This window comes from Sorex fumeus, unplaced genomic scaffold, assembly GCF_029834395.1.
Source record: "Sorex fumeus unplaced genomic scaffold, SorFum_2.1 ptg000054l, whole genome shotgun sequence".
NCBI lineage: Eukaryota > Metazoa > Chordata > Mammalia > Eulipotyphla > Soricidae > Sorex > Sorex fumeus.
Window position 1 is genome coordinate 46148007 of NW_026606111.1, and position 21089 is coordinate 46169095.

General features: G+C 39.1%; 1 pseudogene; it reads right to left on the reverse strand.

Annotated features, from left to right (window-relative positions):
• Nucleotides 1-17205: 17205 nt before the first annotated feature.
• LOC130033732 (uncharacterized) lies at nucleotides 17206-17302 on the reverse strand (annotated as a pseudogene).
• Between the last annotated feature and the right edge of the window lie 3787 nt (nucleotides 17303-21089).

Sequence of the window (21089 nt, forward strand, 5' to 3'; positions counted from 1 at the left end):
GCATGTTATTTTCACTCTCAACATAAGAGCTCCTAATGGAGATTGGAAGGTATGATGTTAAATAGACATCTAGGTTTCATATCATGAAACTTCAGGAGCACACAAAAGAATGCGACATTTTTCCCTAGTTATTTCATTTATTTTTTTAATTTTTATTAGTTAAACATAAGGAGGGACAGATGTAGACTTAAAATTATTGTGCTTGGTTTCATTTATACAATGATGTAGTGCCTATCCCTCCACCAGTGCCCATTCTCCAGCACCACGGTTCCCAGTATTCCTCCGACCACCATAACCCCCATCCCACTCAACCTCTGTGGCAGGGAATGCCACATTTTTCACATTCTATTTCAGCAGTCCTCAAGAATTACCACAATAAATGTAAAAAACATGTCTTAAACTAGTATTTCGTTATTTTCTTAAGAAGATTCAGAACTCTTATTGTAATGTAAAGATCTGCAGGTAATGAACACCACTGACACCATCACTCTGAAGCAGGTGCAAGAAAACTCAAGTGGAACTAAGGGGACCTCCCATGCAAAACAGAACAACAAAAAGGAGGCTTCTGAAACTCTTGAGGGAGAACCCAAGGCCACAATCCAGCCAAACGTCCGAGAATGCATGCTAAGAGGAGCGGGGATTTTTCGTAATGCTGCAGTCCGTGATAGGTGTCCTAAGACCAAAGCCAAAACTAACAGCAAATCTCAAAAAGCTGCCTCCAGCAGTATCAGCAAGACAAAGAGCCATGGGCAGGAGAAGATAAAAAAAAACCAGTGAAAACTCTATGAAAGCTAAGGAGTGGAAGCAGCCAGGGAACAAGGTCACGGCAGAAGAAAAGCCCACCATTGGCAAGAGGAAACGCAAGGAAACTCAATCTGAGCTTTGCCAAGAGGCAGTTAAAAAGCCCTGCTGCTACCTAGGCATACACATGCTGGATTCTGTCCAAGTGTTTCATGCATCGGGGAAGGAAAGTGATCCAAAACTTGGAATCTCTTCTTCCTAGGTCCTGAGTACTCAAAGAAGCCTAAAGATGGCAAGCCATCCTCAGCTGTCAAGCTATGGCTACGTGCTACACAGGATGGAAAAGGCCTTGAGAAATCTCAGGTCAAAGCACACAAACCAAGTAGCAGTGCTGAAAAACGCTCATCGCCAGCAAAGTCTGACCTGCCATATCCTGGGAAGGTCAAATTGGTACCTTTGCCTTTTCTTACCATGGAGAATCCACAAGCTGGACCTCTTCCTCGGAGACGACAATCTGTGTCCTCACATGGTCCTGCTGCAGCTTACCATGCCAAGCCTGGCTCTACCAATGCAGCTCAGCCAACCGCTGCCAATTCTTCCTGGTCATCCACTGCATTTTTGTCGGGTTCTGCCAAACCTGCTCAGTCCATTTCAACCAACCCATCTCGACAAGGTTTGCAGAACCCTAGTAGCCGACCTATTCGTCTCCCCACAGCTTCTAGACCTGCTCCTTACAACAGCATCTGGCACTTCTCTCCAGCGTGAACCTCCTCCAGTCTCTGTGAACCAGCGGCAGTAGCCACCCAATAGTCAGAGTCAGTTTCTCCTCCAAGACTTCCGTTTCCAACCGATTCCATGGAGAAAGCCCAATGTTCCCGAACCAGACATGTCAAAGCCCATCACCAAAGAGCATAGACCAGAGCGTGAGGCTATGAAAAGGAAGGCTCAGCATGAGCGTGAGAACACTGCCAAACTCACCTCTTTGGGGGAAAGTGTAGTACTTTATTGAGAGGGAAAAGAGATGGAAATCTCTCTCTATTATGGCTACGTAATGGGAGTAGCTGGAATGGTAGGTTCCATTTGAGGTACCAGATGGTTTTCCTAGGCAAACACTGACATGCCATACACCATTTATTTATTCTAATATATTTTTTCAAATTAAAGAGATGCATCATAGTTAATTCTTTGTTAATAAAAATTCTAAATTTTGAGATGCTGCCTATTGTGGTTGTTTTTGGGAGTGGCTGGGGGTCGAAGGATGGGATGGGAAAGAATGGGAAGTTAGAGACAGGAAAAAGGATGAATAGACAAGACTCTACGAAATACAAACTTAGTCCAGGGTTATAAAGCCCATCATAGGAGAAATTGCATGGGCCTGATGAAGAGTGGGGTAGGGTCAGAGGAAGAGTATAGCTGACAGGGCATTTTCTCTGCAACCAAGAAGTTCTCAGTTCATTTCTTGCAGACTTTGATGGTCCCCAGAGACCGACCAGATGTGGAACTTGAGCACAGAGCAGGGAGAAAGTACAGTCAAGTATGCCTATCCCTGGTGTCCTCGAAATAAAATTGGACAAATGGCACATTCTGCAGTTTTCGGTTAATAGAATAAATTTGGAATAGGCTGAGAAAGTCTGATGAGTCTAAGATGACCAGAAGAAAAGTAAAAATTCTTCAATGGACGCTCTGTTTACGTCTCATGGCCACCTTTGGAAAATAACCAAATTTGAGACACATCACTAAAACGTTTGGGTGGTCTATCAATAAATGATGGCTGGGGGATGCGAACACAAACACTGGGGAATAAACCTACCAGATGAGTGATCAATGCCCTCAGAGTCATTTAAGTATGACTCTTAACAGGGACAAAGCCAAGAGAACAGTTGCAGCTTTAAGCCTGAATATAGCTCCTGGGAAATGCAAAGATAAGTCACATGTCCTCAGGCCCTCTGTTCAGCACCCCTAGCTGCACCATTTCACTTATTCCCAACAATATTCAGAGTTGCTATCATGGTGACACTTTACTAGTGAGTTTCAACAATGCGGTCCACTGCCTTTATAAGTCTTTGGATTTGTAAACTCCCCAAGTTAGCCAAGCCAGCTTTCAGGAAATTTCTGGTGGGGGGAGCTCAAATTATATTAGATTGAGGGGCTGGTCTTTGGTCTTCCATGGTTCCTGGTGCCTGTAGCTTTCTCTAAACATCGCTTTTAACTGCAGCTCACAGAAGAACCAACTTTATAAATAGCGTTGTGGCTGCATTGCCATAGGTACCGTACTAAGACATGCGTCCTAGGTCACCACTCCCAAAGCAGTTGGTACCGGTTGACCTTGAGCCTGGAAGGTTGTGGTGGAAAGAGATGGCCCTAGGAGAGTTAATGGGGTGATGGATGGATGGAAAGGAAACCGGGAAGGGTAGAGAAGTGCAAAATTGGTGATCATCATGGGATAGTTTGTGGATGTTTTTCAAATAAGTTAAAATATTTTTTGTAAAGGAGATTCAAGACAAACATACAAAAATAAGATAGGTTCCAAAGAACAGGTTACATATAAGACCGAGAGAGCTAAAAAGGGCTGGCATTCCTTCTGGAGCTTTCAATCATACCATTTACTAAAGATGTTATTTTCACATCACTTACCTGTGGAGAGGAATAGTGAGAAACAGAATGCCACCGGAAAAGCAAACTGGGAGACCACCTTCAATAAAAGCCAGGTGGAAGGTGTTCACATGGATCCCAAGTGCAAATATATGTCAACAGGATCACATATTTAACTAACTCTGCTTGGTACCAGTAACTACTTTGTTGAATATGGGGGGAAATGAACGCAGTTTATGATTGACCTGAGACTAACTAGTTAATAGATTTTCCCAGGAAAGGGTAGTTGACTGGCTGGGAACAGAAAAACGTGAAGAGTGTTTTGCTACCTTTAATGTATGGCTGGAGGGAATTGATCTCAGTAATCTCTTAAAACTAACAAGCTTCAACTCTCTTGAAGGAATGTTGTATTCACTGAGGAAAAAATGTTGGGAGAAAAGTCTGAACTGATGGGAAAAGAGACAATAAGTGTGAAAGGAGGGCTTGAAATTTGGGTTCCTCTGAAAACAAAGCTTGAAACAAGAAGATCTGGGGGTAACATGATACACTGGGAATGGGATCTGAGCAGGAAAAGAGTGATATCAGGGATGTGAACAAGGGAAATCCAAGTTAAGGAAGACTTAGCTAGCTGACTACCCCATGGTCAACATGGTTCCAAGACTACAAGAAATTACAAGAAATTTACTTTAATTTTCTTTCCTTTATATGGTCAATTACAACATGAATTCTGTGCCTACTTCAAGCAGAATTTTTCTTTCTCAATATTCTGTTCATTTGTGTAAGCATCTTAAACAACTGCTGGATAACAGAATTATTTGATGAGACTTATTTTTTACTTTAATGTTTAGTTGAGATTACTGAAAACTGGGCCTAAAGTGAAGTTTGTCCTGATTGGTACAAGTAGAGAATGGAGGTCTAGGGATGGAATTAGAGATTATAAGGTACCACATTCAGTTCCTAATAAAACAAGTAAAGGACAGTGTCCCAAATAGATTATTGAAAAAGATATTCCTCTCTATTTAACATGTAAATTCAGAATTTTCTATATTAAATTAAAAATGAAAGAATGTTCCTATATTTGGTCTTTTAAAGACATTCCAGGTTGCTTAAGGTAACAAACACTCCCTGTGAAATCATAACAACTTAATCATAAAAACCAGATTACTATATAAATTTCCAACAATGTCAGTGCTAAGAATTATTTCCCTGGATCTCACTAGTGTACATGATAGTCATATGAATACACCTGTGTGGATACATCGCTGGTATCTAATTTAGAGAATAGATATATAGAGATTAGATCACATAGCTGAGTGTGATCTCAACTTTTCTACACACTCCCATGCCCCACACACCCAAAGACTTGTACTGATCCTTATAGATCCATGACTTTTCCTCCTCCCCTCTCCCAGAGTCTATTAAAATTTCTTTTCCAGTACTAATGTAATACGCTTTAGAAAATATTGAGTTAAACTTAATTGTTGTCATTTAGCTTTTAGATAGAGAACCAAGAAAATCTTATTAAAAGTGTATTTTGGTATTCTTTGAAAATGGTAATAAGTACATTATCATTGAGTCCCTGAATATGCATTATATAAAGTATTTTGTGAGGAATTCCATATACAAATCAGTACTCGAAGAAATAAATGACTTCTCTGAATGAGAATGAACTGGGACATTTCAAAGTATCAATCAGTGAATCAAAGATGAATCATAGCATTCTATAGAAAAAATGATCTTGATGTAATCTAGTCAACACCATTACATTTTATACTTATACCAGCTCATAGTACTTTTAATTTTTTAATTTTTATTTATTTATTTTTATTAGTGAAACACCATGAGGTGCAGTTGTAGACTTACATACCTTTGTGCTTGGGTTTCAGTTATACAAGAGTCAAGTACCCATCTCTCCACCAGTGCCCATTCTCCACCACCAAGGAACACAGTGATCCTCCCACCCCCCATCTCCCCCACTCCGCCCCACCTCAGGGCATTCCCTTTTGCTTTTTCTTTGTTTTAGGGTGTTGTGGTTTGCAATGGAGGTCAATACTATTACATTTTCAAAGAAGAACATAGGCTCCTATATGTTCAAGACACTACTACTGTCCTGCGGTTCTTCCCAGCATGTACCATGCTCCAAGCCAGCCCTTTGGAAATATGCTGGGAAGGACAACTGGATGTTAATTTCCTCACTCTGAAAGACTCTTGCTGATTCTCAGCCACATCAACTATTTCATTTGTTGCCTGATATCACCTCCTGTCCTTTATTTTTTTTTTAAATATTTGATTTGTTTCTGGAATATAAAGAAAAAAATTAAATGGACGAATAAAACAAAAGCAAAATCAAACCTTTACACTCTGACATCAAAATCGTCCTTATAGGAGGGAAATTAAATGACTGAAATGGGTAGGGGAATGTTGTTATTTGGTTGTGGACAGTAGCTGGATATTTGACAGTGCATGGAGTATGAATACAGAGTCGCTGAGATGAGGAACTCTGTACTTGAAGCGAATACAGTTTGTAAACTAGTCATCACAATTATATGTCCATATGAAATTTATCTACATAGGCTTTGTGCCTTCCTTGCACGCATGTGTTATGCATTCCTTTATCATGGCCTCAGAAATGTATCTGAGGGCACTCGGAAATTAGTTGAGCCCCAAGTATGGGGAGAGCCCTCCCTCATGGCAAAGCCTGGCAGGCTACCTGTGATGTATTCAACATGCCACGAACAGTAACAAAAAGTCTCACCATAGGGACGTTTCTGGTGCCTGCTCGAGCAAATCAGTGAACAATGGGAGGACAGTGCTACGGTGCTATGGCTAATTCAAACGTTGTTTATGCAAAATTTGAAAGAATCCTATAAATATTCTATAAAACTGATTACACCTATTAAATTAATATAACTTTAAATAGTGTTTAGAAATGAGGTTGAAGAATTTTAAGGCTATAGAAAGATATTGACAATATATCAAGAAACACATGGATATTTGAGGAGGAAGAACACGTAGCAGTTGTCCTTTCTTAAGGTTATTTTTATTGTCTTTAATAGCATATGCTTTCCCTGAGTTTTGTTAATAACTTCCGTTTTTTAGAAAGCATCATAATAAATTATATTTTTTAAAAAAGTAAAAAACTTTGTGTTTGTGAGTGGATTCTGTATGTTTGGAACCTGGGAAGTATTTTCCTATGTAAGTTACATTAAACATGATATTTATAACAGAAATACCATCTGCAGTACTATTCACAATGGCCAGAAGAAACTATGGTATACCTACACAATTGAGTACTACGCATTTGGCAGGAAACTTACATCATGAAATTTGCTTCTAAATGGATGTACAGGGAAGATTATCATGCTCAATGAAATCAGTCAGAAGGAAAGGGGTATACTGATTGGACTGCCTCATTTTTTGTATATAAAAATCCAGAATATGAGACTAATACCCAAAGATAGCAGAAACACAGGCCAGGAGAATTGGTCAACGGTTGGACGCTTGCCACAAGTGCTGAATGCGGCATTTGGAATAAAGAAGGGACCACTATGACAATGATAGTTGGAAGTGATTACTCTGGGTGGGAACTGAGTCCTGAAAGTAGGTAAAGGAATAAACGTGATAACCTCTCCCTCTCTGTATTACAATCCATAATGCTCAAAGGATGAGAGAGAGAGATAAAGAGAGAGAAAGAAGTGCCTGCCATAGTGTAGAGACAGCGTGCTGTCAGGTGGGGTTTGGGGTTGGGAGAGGGAGTGGTGGGAGAGAAACTGGGGACATTAGCAATGGAACTGTATACTAGTGGAGGTAAGGTGTTAAAATATCCTATGATTGAAACTGAATCATGAAAAGGTTTGTAAGTTGTGTCTCCTGCAGATTCAATATAAAAACATGATATTTTGTTTCTACCACCATGACTAACCTATGAATTTGCTGAAATTTATTTTTATCACCTTGGCTGGGCTCATTTCATGGATGTCTGTGTGGTAAATTTTTTTTTCATTTTATGCGGACTGAAGAGACAAAAATCATAGGGTAGGGACTTCTGGTGGAAGGAGAGAAGAGCACAAAACACCCTGTTGACCACACCTCAGCAGGGTCACCTAACTTGAGTGATGACAGACCTCCTTCACTGATTTCTTCTTTTGTAATGTGGAAAAATGAAAAGACTTTGCAGGCTGACATGGGGTTGTCCCCTCCAGTTCACACTGTTTTCATTTCGATCAGAATTGTTTAAAGATTATTTGAAAAATTTGGAGCTTAATGATTTGTTCTCACATATTTCCCCTACATGGTGTCAGTGGGCATTGATCCAGGAAGGCCAGCATGAAAAAGTTGAGGTGTATGTCTTAACCACCAATGCCAACACTACTGTAAGTATGGAATCCAGAGTACAATAGTAAAACTTCAAATTGTGTTTGTCAAGGAAATCGGTGGGAATGCAGGGAGAAATGGGTAATTTGTTGGTGGAGGGATGCAGACACTGGTGGTGTGATTAGAATTGGAATATTGTATGACAAAGCTCCATTTTAAATGACTTTGAAAATCAAAATTGCCTAAATTTAAAATAAAAGAGAAGTCAACTTATGTCTATATTTCAAGAAAGCTTGTCTTGGCAAATTTTGGCAGGGAGACCATAGTTGGTAGAGAGAGAGAGAAAGAAAGGGAGAGTTGACAGTTGGGAAGAGAAGCCTGGATATAATGGAAGAGATAAAAGCTGATCTTAGAAATTTGGAGCCATCAGAGTTTAGAGAGTTAAATGGTGAGAACATTACAGTTTAGATACTTAAATAGTGAGATTGGTTTCAGTCATCAGCACTGTATACATATAAAGATTTCAAACACCTCACAGATATTCAGGCTATAATAACTAACAAGGGAAGCCTTTTTTTCCTGAAGCTCTATGTAAGGATAATATATTGCTAGGAACAATGATAAGAAGTTGGTTCTCTTTTTCACAGATTAATACATTAGAGATGAAAACTTTAATACAAAGGAATCCATCATCTTGTCCTGTTTCTCTGTTTTCCTGTCATCATTCCATTCTCCCCCATGACCCTACCTAATCATGGCTCTCCACATTACTCAGCAGTGTTACCACATAGCCTCAGATCATGTGTTAACTGCTGGTACCTCACAGTTCTCATGTTTGCCCCCCATCCAAGCCAGAGCCATCCTTCTGAAACCAAGAATATTTGCTGAAGGCCCGTTCTTCCTTGAAATGGCAGTCATGGTTTACCTCTTCTTAATCATTGTGTTTACATATTTAGATGAATGTCACTATACTAGTGACAGGTATTTTCCAAACTAAGAAAAGCATAAACTTTTCCCTTTCCCCCACGAATTTTGGGCAAGTTATTTTCTATCCACTGCTAATTATATGTGATAATAAGGAAATAGATCTGAGGTAAAAACAAGTACATTTGTCAATTTGGTGCCATGACTAGTCAGTCTGAGTATAAGTATATATTTCTAGAAAAAAAAGCAGAAGAAAAGGAGTTGGTTGCTAGCAAAGAATGCCAAACCTCTGCCAAGAAATCCTTTGAAAACAAAAATTCTGATTATGGACTGAACATGATTACCACTCAATGCCTCTTTTGCAGACCACTACACCCGAAAGGAGAGAGAGAAAAAAAGGGAATGTCCTGCCACAGAGGCAGGTTGGGATGGGGGGGATCTGTGTGGGAGGGATACTGGAATACATGGTGGTGGAAAATGGGCACTGGCGGAGGAATGGGCATTTGATCATTGTATAATCGAAACCCAAGAACAAAAATTTGTAAATGTACAACTGTACATTATGGTGTTTCACTAATAAAAATTTTTAAAAAATAAAATAAAATAAAAATTATTTCGTCTGCCAGAGATCAGCAGATGGGAACCTGAGTGAAGGCAAAAGATTAAATCGGTTGACTTTTATTTTTCCTTGAGTATATTAATTTGATTTTGGAGTCAATTTATATGACAGTTCATTAAGACACAGAAATTTTCAGCACTTCTCTTGTTTAAAAGTATAGTGTTACACCATATCTCTCTCACATTATTTTTATTTCTGATAGTTTGACACAAAAGATAAGTCAAAATCATAGATAAATGTAAATTATTTAAATACTGTATTGATTATTTAAAATTACATTATAGAATTACTAGAATTTCATAAATTTTAAGATTATGGATAATCAACATGCATGTATCACATTACACTCACAATTGAAAGGCCTCCTCTGTCATTCATTATTGTTCAGTTTTTCCACTTTGATAACACCTTTCCATCTGGTAACTAAATAGTCTTATAGTTCTAAAGTTTGTTTTTATGGCTTTGAAAAAATCCAAATTATACAATTTTTAACATTGGATGAAACTAGAGGATATCATGCATGTAAAGTTAGCCTTAAGGAAAGGAACAGATACAGAGAGATTTTTCTCATATGTGGGATGTAAAGACACACAGCAAGGTCGCAACAAAGGTTCAAGGGCAATGTAAGGGGAGAACTGATCCACACAATTGAGTCAGGGGATTGGGACTGAGGGTTTCTGGGGTTTTGGGGGGAGAGGGAGGGTTTATTTTTTGAGAGAATGAGGAGTGTCATGTTGGAATAATGTGTATGAGGAACCATTGTTAATTGAATTATAAATCATAGAATATTAATATTGTTTTAGACGTTTGTCTGTCTCATTTTATTCTTTTAATTTGTTTTCTCCATATGCCACATATGCATGAACTTGTATGATGCCTATCTCTCTCTGCCTGGCTTATGTCACTAAACATAATATCCTCATGTTATGCTTTTTTATACAAATAATAAGAATATTTCACTTCATACAACTGAGTAGGATTCCATTGCTTTACACCCTTTCATTTTCAAAATTTGGGGTTTAAAACATACAAATATTGATTTTAACAATGCTCTGGTGTTTTAAAATTTTTAGTTCAGTGAAGAAAAGGTAAAGGCCCTCCCGTTGATCGTCGATTTGCTCGAGCGGGCCCAGTAACGTCTCCATTGGAGACTTTGTTGTTACTGTGTTTGGCATATCGAATACTCTCGGTAGCTTGCCGGGCTCTCTGAAAGTGGCAGAGGAATCGAACTCGGGTCGGTCATGTTGACCGCTTGTAAGGCGAATGCCCTACCGCTGTGAAGAAAAATAGATTTTATTGAACAACACTTAGAAACTTGTGAAACAGGCATTGGGTGGAATGGAATGGAATATATGTTCAAGAGAGACCACTCGTTTTACAAAGCAAGCAAAGAGTGACATACAGAAAGAAAGCACGGTATTTCTTTAAGGAAGAACACAAGCTTGAGGACCAAGCCCACTCTGGTAGTTTAGGAATAAGAACTTCGAGTGGTATGAACTTAACTTGTACACTTTAGGGGAGAACCTGAGTGAAACAAATAGAAGTACGTTCAGGAGAATGATAAACTGGAGTCTATACTTGGAGTGAGGAGGGTAGAGAGTTCTTTGGGGAGATCTGGACTATGGAGAACAGTAATATTATAACATTAATGATAGTATCTTACCGTGGGATTCCAAAAAAATCTTTAACAGTGGTGTCAGAAATGATAACATTCTTAGGTATTTGGATTTCCTGTGGAAACTACTGGAAAGCTGAGTTTATGCTCTGGATGCCTCTGCCTGAAACAAGGTCAACAAATCATGAATGAAAAATTACAAGTTACATGGATCAAGGATTCTGATCCCAGTGGAAGGCTAGCTTTTGGGTGGACAATTTCTACTGATGGCCTGATGTAGATTCTGATCCTGGGATACGTAACAGAAAGGAGGTAGTGACAGGTATCCTCAGAAGTGAAGCCTCTGAGACAGAATTCATTCATACCAACTTATGGCATGAATGTTTGCTCATGGCTGCTACCATTATAACATGCCATTCAATGATTCTGTGGTTTCAATTTACTGTGTCAATGTAAAGATGAAGTTTCTAAATCGAAGGTAAAAATCTGAGGCCCTCAAGATGATGAATTATGGAGAGGGGGGTGGAGCTGGAGCTACAGTACAGCAGGTAGGGCATTTGCCTTGCACATGGCCTACCCAGGTTAGATTCCCAGCATCCTGTATGGTCCCCCCAAGCACCGTGAGGAGTAATTCCTGACTGCAGAGCCAGGAGTAACACCTGTGCATCGTCAGGTGTGACCCAAAAACGCAAAAACAAAATGATGATGCCTTACCTTTAGATATTTTGCAGTCAAATAGAAACAGCCAGGAAGCTCACCAGAAAAGAGTTCTCCTGGGTCGAAAACATCATCACCTCTGGCGTGAGAGCATAGAGAAAATAACGTTTCCATTTTATGCCATGTTAAAGCAAGCCAGACATGATCTTGGAAAGTTTGTCAAAGGAAAGCATGGCTATAGGAAGGATAAGATGACAACTGAATCTTAGAGGTAAAATATACAAGTGAAGAAAAGGTCAAGAATTAGGCGGTACGATGGTGACCAGGTATACTAAGAAAATCATTTTTTTAAAAAATAAAATGCAATGAGACATCAAAAAAGACCTTTTTAAATGTGTAAGAACAGGGATATAACTCAGGGATAGAGCATTTGTCTTCCATTGTATGATGATCTGGGATTGATCCTTAGCATTGCAAACAGCATTATTTTTTAATTTTTAATTTCTTTCTTTCTTGCTTATTTGCTTGCTTGTTTTTCTTGTTTTTTTTTTTTTTGGATCGCACCTGGCTATGCATAGGGGTTATTTTTAATTTTTAAAAAAATTATAATTTTTATTTTTTACCTGTGGTTTAAAATGAAACCTAAAATATTTTAGAGTAAATATATGTGAAGAAGAATAAAATTCACGGGAACTATTTAGTGTTCTTAACGATACAGCAGTCAGAATTTTGAGGTTAATTTTATGGGTAGTGCATAAATAATTTTTCCCCATTATGTGGGCTGTGTTTTTATGATGGTCACCATTTTTTCTAAGTTGCAGAAACGTCTTAGTTTAATGTAGTCTCATTTGTTTATCTTCATTTCTTCTTCCTTGGTTAGTGGGGTTTCATTCTAGAAGTTTCCCTTAGCTTTAATGTCATGGAGGGATCGTCCCACATTTTTCTCCATATATCTTAAGAATTCAGGTATGATATTGAGGTTTTTAATACATTTGATCTGACTTTGTGCCTGGCACTATAAAGAGGTCTGAGTTCATTTTTTTTTTTTTTTGCCTGTTGCTGTCCAGGTTTCCCAGCACCACTTGTTGAAGAGACTTCTTTGCTCAACTTCATATTTCTTGAGCCTTTATGAAAGATTAGGTAATAATAATCTGAGGGCCAGCGTCAGGATATTTGACTATATTCCATTGATGTGAGGCCTGTCTTTATCTGAATATCATGATATTTTGATTACTACGACTTTGTAGTAGGGTTGCAAGTTGGGGAAGCTGTTCCCTTCTTCTTTTTAACAAATATTGCTTTAGCTTTTCATGGGAGTTTATTGTTGTGTATGAGTTTCAAGAGTATTTAATCTATTTCTTTGAAAAATGTTATGGCTATCCTTATAGGAAGTGCAGTAAATCTTTATAGAGCTTTGGTGTGTATTGCCATTTTGACAGTGTTAATCCTCTCAATCCATGAGCATGGGATGTGATTCCATTTCCTCATATACTCTCTTATTTCGTGAAGTAGAGTTTTTAGGGTTTTTTTTTGTATAGTTCCTTAAAATTTTATCATTTATCACTTAACTTCCCCTTAGTCGTCGATTTGCTCGAGCGGGCGCCAGTAACATCTCCATTTGTCCCTGTCGCGTGCTAGAGTAGCCCAATGGAATCTGTTCGAACCGGGAACATGAAGGGCCTCAAACCGATCTTTCATGATCTTGACGAAGAAGTCTGACCATCTGGAAGGTGGGCGGCCACGCGGTCTTTTGACATCCCATGGAATCCAGTCGGTAACAGCTCTAGACCAGCGGTCGTCTCTAAATCTCATTACGTGACCAGCCCATCTGATTTTCGACTCCTTGGCATAAGAGACAGCGTCCCTGATTCTTGATCGGCAACGGATGTCAGAACTCCAGATTATCTCTCTCATTTGAGTGAAACCTGATATTCCAAGCATAGCTCTTTCAATTCTTCTTTGGGAGACCTGAATACTGTTCTCATCTTGTTTGCATAGGGCCCAGGTCTCTGAGGCATATGTTAATGCAGGAAGAACAATGGAATCAAAGAGATGTGCCCAGAGCCGGAGGTTCTTCTTCCTCTTAGCTATTTCTTTGACGTTTTTGAAGGCGTTCCAAGCTGCTCTCTTCCTCCTGCACAGCTCGGGTGCCAGGTCATTTGTCTTGTTGACCTCTCGATCTAGGTACACATAGCTGTTGCATTCGGAGATAGTCCTTCAATTGAGAGTGAATGGGGCATCAGGAACAAGGCTGTTTCGCATAAACATTATTTTCCTAAGATTCAGCTGTAGTCCTACCTTTCCACACTCACGGTCAAAGTTGGCCAGCATTTGTGCCGCTTGGCCGATGTTTGGTGTTATTAAAACAATGTCATCAGCAAAGTGGAGGTGGTGTAGTTGCCGACCATCTATCTTCATTCCCATTCCTTCCCATTCCAGTCGTCGCATGATGTTCTCGAAGGTGGCACTGAAGAGTTTCGGTGAAAGGGTATCACCCTGCCACACCCCTCTCTTGACATCAACGATCACTTCTTTGTAGAATGGTGAGATCCTGCTAGTGAATCTGCAATACAGCTCACGGAGGATCCTGATGTACTGGTCTTGAATGCCCTGATTGGCTAGGGCTTCAGTGACCACTTCCGTCTCAACAGAATCAAATGCCTTCTTTAAATCAATGAACGTTAAACAGCGGCATCTTGAACTCCAGAGAAACTTCAATGAGCTTGGTTATCATGTGGATATGGTCGATGGTGCTGAATCCTTTGCAGAACCCTGCTTGCTTGCATGGTTGTCCTTCATCTAGTGTTCTGCCAATCCTATTTAGGATGACTCCAGTGAACAACTTGTAGATGACAGACAATAGGCAGATCCGGCGATAGTTGCCAATGCCATGGATGTCTCCCTTCTTGAACAGTAGTACGGTCCTGCTGGTTTTCCTTTGGGATGGAAACTTACATTCAGACAGGTAGCGAGTGAAGAGCCGAGCCAGTGTATTGATAAGTACTGACTGCAGGTTCTTCAGGTGTTCAGGTCTGACCTTGTCTGGGCCGAGTGCTATTTGTTTCTTTACCAACGAAATGGCGTGTCAGATTTCGGAAGGGAGAACATTGGGAACAACATATCCATCCTGTGGAATTTGGTATGTAGGCAAGTGGACATGGCTATTGAAGAGATTTGAGTAGAAATCATGGTAATCTTCTCCACTGCCGTTCTGGAGGATGTGATGGATCCATCAGGACGTCGGAGGGCAGTCATCTTGGTCTTATAGTTGGCGAAGGACAGGCAGGCATTAGGAATACTTTTCCTGGCTTCTGCCGCATCTACCAGTACTTCTGCTCTTCTCTCTTTTAGGTCTTCCTTGATCGCATCTCTGCACTGCTTTGCACGCTCACACGTTAGCTTGCGGTCAGCTGAGGCATGCGCCAAACCATGCTGGCGAATTAGCTCAAGAGTTTTCGAAGATAGGCAATTTTTTGTGGCTATCTCTCTCTTGGTGTTCCTCGCACATTCATGGAGGTGCTGAACCAGTGGATTGTATTCCTCGTCAATGTTGTCAACAATGGCAGCTTCCCATGTTGCCGCAATAGTACCAAAGTATAGTTCCTTAACATTTTAGTTGATTCTAATATACTCGATTTTCTGAGGTATTATTGTGAATGGGATTGTTTTTCTCTATCTCTTTTTTTCTCTTTCATTTGAAATATATGGGAAAGCCATGGACTACCGGATATTGATTTTGTAATATGCTACTTTACGAAACAAATCTATTGTTCCCAGGAGCTTTTTTGTAGATTCTTTGGGATTTTCCAAGTATAGTATCATGTCATCTCCAAATAGTAAAAGCTTGAGTTCTTCCTTTTTTATATGGATGCCCTTGATATCTTTTCTTTTTACCGAAATCCTATGGCAAGTACTTCAAGTACTATGTTGAATAGGTGTGGTGAGAGTGGGTAACTTGTTTTGTGCCTAATTGTATTCTGGGATTGTAGCTCATTGATTTCTGCTCCAAGCCTTTAGTTTTCTCCCCGTTGAGAATAATGCTTGCTGTGGGTTTGTGGTAGTTTGTTTTGACTAGATTGAAGAAAGTACTTTCAACTCCCATTTTGTTGAGAGTTTTTCATCATGTATGGGTGCTGGATCTCATCACATGCTTTATCTACATCTATCGATATGATGACATGACTTTTATCTTTATTTTATTGAGATGGTGTATTCTGTTGATTGACTAGAGAATGTTAAGCCATCCTTGCATCCCCAAGATAAACCTACTTGGTCATAGTGTGTGATCTTTTGTTGAGTTTCTGGATTCTCTTTGCTGGTATTTTCTTGAGAATCTGTGTATCTGTATTCATCAAGGAAATAGGTCTGTAATTTTCATTTTTTGTGGTGTCTCTGTCTGTTTTGAGTATTAGGGTGATCTTTGCCTCATAGAAACTATTTGGGAGCATTTCTGTTTCTTCAATTTCCTGGAAAATCTTGAAAAATGTTGGCAGCAGTTCCTCTTTAAAGGATTGAAATATTTCACTATTGAATCCATATGGGCCACGGATTCTGTTTGGGGGGATATTTTGACCATCATTTCAATTTCCTTGGTAGTGATAGGTTCAAGTATTCCAAATCTTCTTGGTTCAGCCTTGGGAGGTAATTGGAATCCATTAATTTATCAATTTATTCAAGATTCTCTCATTTCCTGCTGCAAAGATTCTCAAAATAATCTCTGATGATCCTATGGATTTCTGTAGTTTCTATTAGGATACCCCCCTTTGCATTTCTGATACGATTTATTAGAATTCTTTCTGTTTCTTTGAGAGGCTTCAAGAGGTTTATTGATCTTGTTTATTTTCTCAAATAACAAGCTTTTGCTTTTATTGGTCTTCTGGATTGTATTTTGGGATTCTAGCTCATTGATTTCTACTACAAATTTTATTATTTCCTTGCTCCAGCCTAGTTTGCACTCCTTTTTTTGGTCATTTTCCAAAATCTTGAGCTCTAATTTATTCATGTAGGCCCTTTCTTTCTTCCTGATGAATTCTGGCAGAGCTATAATCTTTCCTCTTAACACTGCTTTTGCTGTGTCCCACAAGTTCTGCTAGCTCGCGTCCTCATTCTCATTTGTTTCTGGAACCTTTTTATTTCCTCTTTGATTTCTTCTCTAAGCCAACGGTCGTTCATTACTTCCCTTAAATACAATATTTCCTTACTGAGATTTAGTCTGTATGATCTATTGAGAAGTGACAAAGTAGTGTTGAAATCTCCACCTAGTACTGTTTTGCTATCAATGTTTTTTTTAAGTCTATTAGAAGTTGTTTTTAAGTATTTTGCTGGTCTGTCATTGAGCATCTACATTGAGGAGGGTGAGTTCTTTCTGATGTAAAGATCCCATGATCGTGAAGAATGACATTCACTGTCTCTTATAACCTTTAGCCTGAAGTCCACGTGGTCTGATACTAGTATGGCTACTCCAGCTTTGTGGAGGTGTTCTTTTCTTGAAGACTTGTTTTCCAGCCTTTTACTTTTAGCCCATGGTTGCTTTGATTGCTCAGATGTGTTTCTTGCAGGCATCAGAATGTTGGGTTCAGTTTTCTAATTCATCTTCCTATTCTGTGCCTCTGAATTGGCACATTTAGTCCATAGACATTGAGAGAGATTGTTGTTATGGGGATTTGTGCTATCTTTATGTAGAATTTTTGTACTTGTGGGGATTGCCTTAGCTTAAAGTAGCCGTGTTAGTTCTTCTTGCAACAAAAATATGGAGCTCTTTACAAGTTTGCATGTCGTCTCTGTGCAAGGACCATGATAATCTCTGTATCATTTCAATTTTAGTATATGTGTAACCAAACCTAGTAGGAGTTAATTTTTCTCTTCTGATTACTTTGAGTGTTGTCCTTACTTACCCTATGGCAGAGAGTGGTACCTAATCAAGGAAAGTATTTCAAAGCAGCTTGATAGATTTAGAACTTTAATGTCCCAGAAAGAAAAATATGGTTTTTACCATATTATCTTTTACCATAATCAAGGCATCAGTTTTACAAAATAATTCTTTTAGAAGATGTTATATGAGTCCTGTTTAATGCACTTCCCTGAAACCTTCATTAATACCATTAAACTAGAGCCTTTTGCTGTTCTCACCTCAGTCCCGCGTACATCTCCAGGAAAAGGTGGATGGTGTTGTCTGCACTTTGACCACCTTGAATGTAAGTAGGATTTTTCTCCTGAAGGAAGAGGTGAGGAGCATATTGATGATTTCATTCCACATTATTATAAGTTCAACTTGAACGGAAGTTGAGACTCATGAGGCTCCTGTAAAGGACAGAAAAAAGGGTCTCAGTGAAGTTTAATGGCCAACACAAATTAACATCACAGATGACTCAAAGCAGCCTGTGTTCTTCTTTGTGTATAGTGAGTTTCATACCTAATGATAGTGATTCTTAGCCATGACACACGGGCAAAACAGACCTATAATTAAAAATCTAGTTCTCTGAGCAGAGTGGGGTTTCTTAGGTGATTGAACAAGTGTGCAGTAATTTATTACTAAGCACATATGTAGTTTGAATGATGTGTACTTTTTGATCTAAACTTAATTCCAAATATGTCTAAAATGACAGTCTCCTGACCCCGCACCTGGCTTTCTTCACCGGGGTCCCTTGGAGGGGGTGTGTTGAGTTTCCCTCACCGCGCCGAGCAGAGCCCTGGCACCTGAAGACCTCTGCAACCAGCCATAGGTACGCTTTAGACCACTCTCCCCAAGCTTGAAGGAGCCTCATGCATGAACGAATCTGACAGAGGAACCCAGGTGTGCGCAACCGGGGGATGAGATCTCCAAGGCTGCTCAGATCAAGACTGGGCCCCCTCCAACCAGATCCCCCATCTCCTAGTAGCTAAGTGTTACAACCACGAACTGCCCCTGGAGCCATGTAATCCCATCAATGGCCAAGATACAGAGACTGGATTTTGTTGATAAGACAACAACAATTATTGTCCAGTTCTCACTCTGAGAGAACCTGTTAGGCATCTGCGAGTATCTTGCCCTTGCGTTTACCAGTCATTTACACTTCTTTCAATACAGATTATATGATCATGGTTTATGCTTATTTTTACTATTGAAGTTTAATAGCTAAATACTGATTTTTAACAGCACTAATTTATTAAAAACATTCATCCTTGGCCTATCATATTAATTGCCAGTATTTGTTGGTTTTGCTTGTTTTTTGATTACTTAAATTGGTTTTGATCCTTTTCTTTCAGGTTGAAAAATTTTGACACAAATGAGTATATGTTTTTCTTTATCTTCTACAGTTTTAAACTGAGAACAACTGTATGTTTTGTACAAATAAGATACCTGTGCATTTACTATTTCTTCTCATTTTATTTACATTTTAACACATCTCGATTCATCTACAAATTATCCTAGTAAGTGTTCTCATATTGAAAGAAACCACCAATTTTTTCAATCATAGCACTGTAGCACTGTCCTCCCGCGGTTCATCCATTTGCTCGAGCGGGAACCAGTAACATCTTACAACAAATTGTGACACTTGTTGTCACTGGCTTTAGCCTATCGAATACGTCATGGGTAGCTTGCCAGGCTCTTGCTATGTGGACGAGATATTCTGGGTAGCTTGCCGGGCAGAGGAATCGGAATCAGGATTGGCCTCCTGCAAGGCAAATGCCCAACCCGCTGTGCTGTAAACGTTATCTAAAATATACTAGTAATAACAAATGTTGTTTCTTTAACAGTGCAATATAAACAATTATTAGGTAATTTTCATGATTTGTTAATGAAATAGCTAAGCTCTTGAGTATAATGGGAGTATTTTTCTAACACAAGAGTCTGACGAAGGTGAAACTGTTATAACCGTCTTGTAGGATTCCATCTCCCTAGCCTGCTTCATTCTACCCGGCTCTCTATCCAATCCGGTCTTCTTCTTGGGATTCTGACCTCCTGATTGGCTAGCCTCTACCTTTCACCTGCCTACTTTATGACATCATTCTCCCACCAAACCAACCACCAACTGGTAGAATCTTGGGGGTCCCATGTAGTTGCTTGTAAATAAATTTGAATCATCATGGCAAGTGACGAGTGATCAATGACCAATCACCAGTGAGCAGTCGTCTCTACTGAAGACTTGCGGTCTTAAGCCGCTTCATTTTTCAGACGTACTCTCGTACCGTCTCCTCTTCTCGTCTACCTTTCATCGTTATTTCCTCTTCTCTGACCATGTCAGGTAAGGAATAATACTTTTCAAAGCTTTTCATTAGATTTATCATCCCTAAACTTAGCAGTCAAGGAAAAACAGCACGTAGTAATGAAAGAAAGTATTCAAGTCGAATTTGATAAGCCTCATTTTAGCTTGACTTTGACATTTGCTGTGTGATTTTAGACACTGGCTTACTTTCTCTCACATACAAAGTGTTTTTCCTCATTGATTACATTCTATTTTAGACATACTTAGGAGCTCAAATACACAAACACACATACACACACACGCATATATATATATATGGGTTGATTCTCTGTGTTTCTTTTTTCTTTTAATAGTGAATTTTACATGATATTCACTGAAAACAAGTAAATCAGAGAAAGTATTTTTACAGAAAAAGAAAATATAGATGCTGTGAAAAACTGTTAATATATACTAGCATGTGTTCTCTGTAATGGTCTCTCCACTTGTATTTATACATCAGTATTTTGAATATAATGGGCTGGAGCGATAGCACAGCGGGTAGGGCGTTCGCCTTACAAGCGGCCAACATGGCCGACCCGAGTTCGATTCCTCCACCCCTCTCGGAGAGCCCGGCAAGCTACCGAGAGTATTGGATATGCCAGACACAGTAACAACAAAGTGTCCAATGGAGACGTTACTGGGCCCGCTCGAGCAAATCGACGATCAACGGGAGGGCCTTTACCTTTACCTTTACAAAGTAATAATCATTGATCTTTGAGTTTTCTATTTAAACCAGGTAATAAGAAAATATGGGGCATGGGGAAGGTGTGGAGTGCTGAGCGTTAGGGAGGCAAGCCCTCTAAGGTAAGCAAGTTTGGGATCACTTTCATAAAACATTGACCAATCGACACCAAGACAATATGAGGGAGAAAAAATAGAAAAGAAAGAAAGAAAGAAGGATAGAAAGAAAGAAAGAAAGAAAGAAAGAAAGAAAGAAAGAAAGAAAGAAAGAAAGAAGAATAGGGACTTCGATTATCAAGGAAGGGGAAAACCTTTGGACATAAAGTTGAAGAGAACCAAAGACTTAACATCAAAAAAGAAAGAATATATATGAAATATGCTGAGAATAATCCACTGAGAGCAAGTCAAAGAATTTTACTTCAATAAATGTCAGGACTAGAAAATATACTATGCCTTCAATAGGTTACCAGTAGGAAAAGCTCTTTATCAGAAAGCCATCCTTGCTGGATATTTTCCTTATTATTTCTTAGAACACAGTACTTGGTACTTGACAATTTGGAGTATAAACACGCTTAATAAATGATGCTCCCCATAAATAGCTAATAGTGCTTATCTAGGGCGGTGGAAGACACAGAATCTTCAATGTTTTTTATTATGTTCTGGTTTTTAAGTTCATGTATGCATTGCCTGTTAAAATTAAAAAAATGGTATATTCTAACTT